This window comes from Colobus angolensis, unplaced genomic scaffold (genome assembly GCF_000951035.1).
Source record: "Colobus angolensis palliatus isolate OR3802 unplaced genomic scaffold, Cang.pa_1.0 Scaffold17, whole genome shotgun sequence".
Classification (NCBI taxonomy): Eukaryota; Metazoa; Chordata; class Mammalia; order Primates; family Cercopithecidae; genus Colobus; species Colobus angolensis.
The window spans coordinates 6,398,366-6,406,328 of NW_012114821.1; positions in this window are offsets into that span (position 1 = coordinate 6,398,366).

Below are 7,963 nucleotides of genomic sequence, written 5' to 3' on the forward strand. Positions count from 1 at the left end.
GTCCGAGGCTGTTAGTGGCAGAGATTCAACAACTGCTGGAGGCTTTTCACTCCTCACGCTGTTCCCCTTTCCAAAACGCTCCATCCCATTAATCAGATCTCAGTTCAAGTGTCCCCAACTAAGACGAGTCTTTCCTTTTTTTTTTTTTGGAAAGCAATGGTGCTTTTAATGAAACTTCTTTCAAATCTGTGAGCATGCTAGCTGTGAAGTAAATGCTTTTCCATAGGACATATTTCCAAACAATGATCACAGTGTTATGGCTAATAAGATGCTGGACAGATGAGTAGCCAAAGAATATTATAAAATATTATAATATAATATTATAAAACAACAAAATCTCATCAATGATATATCGAGGAGTCTTTCCTTTTACAGAGTATAAAAAATGTCCTACGCAAGTCACCTTCTATCACATGACCCCGTTTTTTTGTGTTCAAATCAACTATTACTCTCTAAAACCATCTCCTTTATTTATTTGTTACTTTGTTTACTTTCTCCCTTCTCTCTCTAGAAAGTAAGCCGGATGGAGGCAGGAACACTGCTACATTTGGTGATTAAGACAATGCCTGGTACACAGTCTGGGACTCAGCAAATCCTTGTTGAAGTAATTGATCAATGACTCTGAAGAACACAAAGCATAGTGAAGAAGTGGGCGATGGCTTTAGAATGAAAGTGACCATTCAAGTCACTTGGAGCCCAGGTTTAAGACATCTTCATTGTCTCAAGAATAGACAGATATGCTTCTATATCATTTACAGTTTCTAGCAGCTGGGAGAGAAACAGAAATGGCATGCAGCTCTTCTTAGGGAAGTGATAAAAATAAAAAATATGACTGATAATAATTTTGAATTCTGTAGCATAAAGAAGGAGGTCTGGAAAACATGTCTCACTTTTTCCATCTCCTCCTCCAATCATCTGAATCCTTCTGCGAGTTGGCAGTGTAGGGCTGAAGCCAATTCCATTGAAATCATTGGGATGTCTGAGTGGACAGGAGGCAAGGACTGAATAGTTGCTGTTGCTCGTTAGAAGGACCAAACACTCCTGATGGCCAGAGCTCTTTTTTTATCTCTGCACCTGCCAGTTACCTGATCAAGCACTGCCATTCTAGAGAGTGACAGAGACCAAGCCTTCCGGTTAAATGAAAAGAGCACAGAATCTAGGATCATAATGACCTGGGACTAAATCCCTCTTCTACCCCTTCCAGGTGGTGTAGTCTTCAGCACGTTTTTTCACTGCCCAGAACATGAGGTTACTCGGCTGTAATAACTGCTTTGCTAGCCTCTTGTGAAGAATAAAGCAATGCAGGAGAAACAGCCAGTACAGTCCTGGCTGCTATTTATATCATCTGCGTCATCATACCTTTGCCATATCTGGTACCCTACAGTCGACTGGATCAGCTGCCATTTTTATTTATTTACTCGTTCAACAAATATTTATTGAGCAACAACTTTGTGCCAATGGTTAAATGTCAGGGATCATGATAGGTAAGACCACTTTGCTCATCAAGAAACTTATGACCTAGTGGCTCATGCTTATAATCCTAGCACTTTGGGAGGCTGAGGTGGGTGGATCACCTGAGGTCAGGGGTTCAAGACCAGCCTGGCCAACATGGTAAAACCCCATCTTTACTAAAAATACAACAATTAGCTGGACATAGTGGTGCATGCCTGTAATCCCAGCTACTCAGGAGGCTGAGGCAGGAGAACTGCTTGAACCCGAGAGGCGGAGGCTGCAGTGAACTGAGATGGCCCCACTGCACTCCAGCCTGGCCATTAGAGTGAGACTCCATCTCAAAAAAAAATTATATATTATTTTATATAATAAAATATAAAAAGACATATTAATGCACACAAGTTCAAAATACCAACCGGCATAATAACACGAGAATCTGTTAACCAGACAGCACTGACTGAACCCTTGAGTATATTGTATCTCACCATCCCTGGATTTTCTTGGCTAAACCAGATCTTCTTATTTTCTGCCTCATGTCCCCATTTAAAGGTCCTAGGATTTTCTCAACCTTTTTTATCCATAAACTGGTTCTGAGTGAATATACTCTCTGTATTCACGTCTGGCATGGTGAAAGGTGGCAGGGCATGGTTTTGGCACTTATAGGACTTACATTGTGATTGGACAATACAATGGACAAAAATAAATGAAGGATAAAAAGAGGGAGGGTAGAAAAAGGAGAAAGGGGAGAATGAAGATGAGGGGGAAGAGGAAGACGAGGAGAGAAAGCAGCAGGAATGGTGTTAGAATAAGGAGTAACATATGGGATTGATGTGAGCAGGTCACATTTCTAATATATCCTTGCATCTGCAGCATGTGACTGAAACTGTACCTGTAGCTGGGTGAAGAAAGAAATGAGAAAAAATGGAAATAATCTGTGACTAAGTATTAGGTTTTTTTGGTATTTTTGTTTTCTTAAAGATGATAATGCTTCCTTGTAGGGAATCTAGTGTAGAGGGAAATAAGAGAGCAAGGAAGGAGACCAGTTAGGAGGTTGTTGCTGTGCTCCAGGCAAGAGAGAAAGGAGGCTTGGTCTCCACCAGCATGAGTGGAGAAGGGGAGGTATTGCAGACCTGAGGTGTACCGGGATAGGAGAGCTGATAGGGCTATAGAACATATGTTCTATATGGGCAGTTAGCTGAGCAACAGGAACAAAGCTTGTCTTCAGGGGCCTCAGGGTAGTCTTTACTCTTAGGGAGACATTTCAGTAAGTTGGTCTTTGCTTTCCCTTTATCCCTGAGGGATATTTTTGCTGAATAGAAGATTGTGGGTTGACAGTTCTCTTTCAGCACTTGAAGAATGTTGTGCCATTTCCCCCTGGTTTCTTGGTTTCAAGTAAGAAATCAGCTGTCATTTGTGTTTCTACCATAGGCAATGTGTCATTTCTCTCTAGATTCTTTCAATATATTTTACTTGTCTTTATTTGGTTGTCAGAAGTTTGATTATGATGTATTCGAGTATACATTTCTTTGGGTTTATTCTGTTTGGGGATAAATAGAATCTACAACTTCTAGGATCTCAGCAAGTTTGAGAATTTATCATCCATTATTTCTTTGAAGTTTTTGAGCTCCGTACTCTTTCTTCTCTCCCTGGATTGCTGTGATACGAAAGTTACATACATTGTTATTGTTCATAGATTCCTGGGGCTCTGCTCATTTTTTTTTCCAGTCTGTTTTCTTGCTGTTGCTCAGATTGGGTAAATTCTATTGGTCTGTTGTTTCAGTTTGCTGATTTTTTAGTCAGTTGTCTCATTTCCAGTCTAGTTTTAGGCCTCTGCTGTATGTTTTCTAAATGTTGTTATTGTATTTTTTTTTTAGCTCTTAAATTACTCTTTGTGTCTGTTTTACATCTCCTATTTTTTTGCTGAGAGTTTCTATTTTTTCATGTTTCAAGAGTGTCTGTTATGTTTTATTCAAGCATTTCTATGACTTCTGCTTTAAAAATATTTGTGAGAAAATTTGGGTTATTTCAGCATTGGAATCAGCTGATCGAATTTTCTCATTCAAGCTGTAATTACCCTGATTCTTAGTGTAATGAGTTATTTTCAGTTGTATCCTCAACACTGGCCATTATTCTGATAAACTCTGGATTGTATTTAATTTTATTGTTTAGTAAACAGTCACCTCATTTAGGTATAGTAAGATGGCCTAAGTGAGGATAGACGTTCAGCTCCTGGCTGGGCTTTGCTGATACCACCCCAGAAAAATACAGGTTTTTTTTTTTTTTTTTTTAAGAGACAGGTTCTTGCTCTATCACCCAGGCTAGAGTGCAGTGGTGTGTTCATAGCTCACTGCAGCTTCAATTTCCCGGGTTCAAGCAATCCTTTTGCCTCTACCTCCCGAGTAGCTGGGACTACAGGTGTGTACCACTACACCAAACTAACCAGGTTTTTTGTTTGTTTGTTTGTTGGTTTAAGGTAAAAATACACCATACAATACTCTTTACCATAAAAGTCACAGGAAAATATTGGATCAGGGGAAGAAAATTGAAGATACGGAAGTACTGTAGCATGCTCACTTACATTACAAAGTGTAGTAATTGAAAGGGAAGCTGACACTAAGGTCAGAGATGGGACATATGGGGCTCCTCTCCCTCCGCTGACTCACCTAAACACTGATACTACTGAAAGCTCTGTTTTCTACTCCTTCTGTACTTTTCCAGGAGTATCTCCAGCTCCAGTTTCTCTTCTGAGCCATAGACTCAAGTGTCCATCTGCCTTTGATCTCTCCTTGTGACTGTTTTACAGGTACCTCAAATTTACCTCAGTGTTTCCAGCCTGCACTCTTCATCCAGTCCCCTCACTGACGGGCTCCCTGATGCTCAAACTGGAAATCTGGGCTTGCTTCCAGATGTTCTTCTCCCTCAGTCCCCTGCTCCCTGCCCGTCACCAGTGTCATGGAATCTGCAGCTGGACCACTTTGCCCATGGATATGTTATGGAAGGTTGTTGGGATTTCGGTTTGAATCGTTGCACTAGAACACCTCATTGGTCTCTCTAGTCCATCCTTGTCAACAGAGTTTCCTGAATCGCATGGGTATATGCCACTCGCATGCATGTAAACATCCACTGGCCCCAGGGGCTATCCAAGCATGTCTGAACCTTTTCTCTGGGTCACTGCACAAGTCTCCAGGCTTTCTTATTAATGTTCTTTCCTTACACTTGAATGCCTTCCTCCCCATGAATTCCTATCTTCTGCTCCAGCCTGAACTTTCATTGTTTTCTGCATCTTTTCCTCCAAACTACTGTGCTCCTTGGCTCATTCTATGAGTAATAACAGATGGGAGGTGGGCTATTTCCTGGTGAAGGCAGCCCTTGTCCTTTTGCCTACTTCCCACTCATCTTTCCAGACTCAGTTCAGCATCACCTCCTCCAGGAAGCCTTCCCTGACCTCCCAGGCCCAGGATAGGTACTTGTCCACTCAGCTCCCATGACACCATGTCCACTGACCATATGGAAATATAAGCATTTACTTCCTTGTCTGTCTCCACCATTAGGCTGCAAGCTCCTTGGACAATGTGTAATGTAAAATGCCTACCAAGCATTTAGGGCATAATTGAATTAGAGACTAAAACAAAGAAATACACAGTACCCCTATACAGTCAACATCAACCGAGTTCTCTGAAATGCTCAGGTGAACACATCTCCCCTTGATAGCCAATTACAGTAATGGAAACCTTTTACTTTATAAAAATTATCACTTCCATTGTCTCATGTAATCTCTTTCACAGATCGCTGAAGTAGGGGATATTGTTCCCATTTTATAGTTGAGGAACCTAAATATTGGAAAGTAATAAAAGTAGTGTGGCTTAAGCACCATCTATGTCCAGGTGTATTTTAGGCTTTTTATATATAGTAACTCATTTAATTAACCTCCCCCCAAAAAAACCTGTGAGATAAGTTTTTTAATCCCCACTTCCTACATCAAAGAGTTGACGTCCAGAGTGGTTAAGCGAATTCCCCTAGTTTGCACAGCTAGTAAGCAGCATAATTGGAATTTGAACACAGGGATGCTGATTGAAAAGCTTAATCATTATGCTAGCTGCCCCAAGAGTAGTCAGACACCTGTGACAGTGTCTGGTCTGGCATGTAGAAAGTACTCAGTCTATATTTGTTGACTGAAGAGGACTTGCTCCAAGCTCCACAGAGTTGAGTTTCGAATCCAGGATGCAGGCAAGCTTGACTGGGCTCCCAGGAAGCCCTCTTAAGACAGAAGCTGCCTGATTCTATCTTCCCCTCTCTGATCAGCAAGTGCAGTTTCCATCACAGACAGCTCAGCAGGACTGTGCCAGTGGTTCCGAGCTGGGTCTGTGATAGAAGGACACAGTTCAGTGGTCTGGACACAGACGTACTATGTGCTTATGTCCCAGCCAGATTCCTGCCCAGAACATTGCCCATCACCCCAGCAACACATCAGCAGTGCCTCATTCCCCCAGCCCCCACCTCAATGGGTAGAGGCCAGACCCTCTGACTCAGACAGAGCTCGAACTCTGCCCAGGCTGCCCTAGCAATCTGCCGAATCTCATTCTCTCTCTCTAAATTGCTTTCTGCTCAGTGTTCTTCCTCCTCCCTCCTCTGGGTCTCTGAATGGGAATGCTGGTTACTATGGCAATGGGCTGGCTTGTGGAAGGAACTCAGCTCAGTAAATTAATTGCTGGACTTTTGGGAGACTAATGGCAGAGCTCTGCCTCCCAGGGACAGGGGTGTGGCCTACGTCCTGCCAGCTTGGCAGCTAATCCCTGAAAACAGCTCAGGGCTGGGTGAGAGAGAGAAGATGGAATAATGGTACCCCATGCATGCTGGGGCTGCAACCTGAGATGGGCTGGGGAGCATGGAGGGGATGAAGTTCCAGAAACCTCATGTTTGGTGAACACCTACTCTGTGCCAGGGCCTGTGCTGCAGGATTTACAGAAATCATTTCCTGTAATCCTTACCATACTCCCTGACAGAGTAGAGATCATCCCTTTCTAATGGTTGAGGAAACCGAGTATAAGAAATGTTCATTCGTGCCACCAAACGGCAAAGCTAGGATTCCATACCAGGGCTTCCTCACTCAGTAAACGTTTTGTTATAAACACTCCATTTATTTCTGGGTAGAAAGCCGTTCTCTTTTCCACAATCTCTTCCAGAAGATAGAAGCAGAGGGAACACTTCCTAACTCATTCTATGAGACCGGCATGGCCCTAATACCAAAACCAAATGAGGACATTACAAGAAACTACAAACCAGTAACTCTCATGAACATGGGTGTAAAGATCCTCAACAAAATATTCACAAATCAAGCAACATATGAAAATAATTATGCATCACAACCAAGTGGGATATGTCCCAGGTATGCAAGGCTGCTTCAGTATCTGAAAATCAATTAATGTTATTCATCACATCAACAGGATAAAGAAAGTCATGCTCTTCCCTCTCGGGGGTTAACTGAAAGTTTCTTCTGCAGCAAATTTTTCCTTTCTCTTTCAATGCTCTTGTCCTCTCCTTCTTGTGAACTGGGCGGTACATAGTTTGGTGTTTGACTATATCCTTTGCTTTTTTCTCTCATCGTTTCTGTACTTATGAAGTAAGTGTTGCTCCAGCCAGATTGCAAACATCCTGGGAGAAGCAATGTTGCTGAGTGACTTGAGTATGGACCTATGGTTAGATTGTTTGGGATTGAATCCTTCCCATGACTCCTAGATGTGGGAGTCACGGGAGGATTACTTAAGCCCAAGTTCTTCAGTTTCTTACTCTGTACAATGGGGCTAATTGTACCTACTCTTCAGATTAAATGAATTATTATTTATAAAGCCCTTAAAGTAGCTACTGTACTTATGAGCATATAATGTACGTTAATGGTTTAGTGCTGGAAAGAACATGGGCTTTGGTGCCCTTCGGATCTGATGCCAAAACCAGCTGTCATTACTAGGGCTGTGTGCTTAGGGAAGTGGTCTATCCTTCCTGAACCCAGGTTCCTCACTGGTAAAGGGGGTGATTAGTACTAATTTGCAAGTCTGCTGTGATTACTCTGTTTCTAGAACATTTTCATCACCTGAGACAGAACATCTGTCAACCATTAAGCAATAAGAGAGAGATCTTTCTTCTGATTTAGATCTTTAACTTTTGTCACTAGAGTTTCATAGTTTTCAGTGTATATGTCATTGTTGATTACATTTATTCCTAACATTTTATCCTTTATGATGCTATCATAAATGAAATCATTTTCCTCGTTTTATTTTTGCATTGTTCATTACTGGTATACAGAAACACAACAAACTTTTTTTTTTTTTGGTGGAGTCTCACTCTGTCGCCAGGCTGGAGTACAGTGGTACGATCTCGGCTCACTGCAACCTCCGCCTCCAGGGTTCAAGCAATTATCCTGCCTCAGCCTCCTGAGTAGCTGGGACTACAGGCTCAATGCTGCCACGCCCGGCTAGTTTTTTTTTGTTTTTGTTTTTGTTTTTGTTTTGTTTTG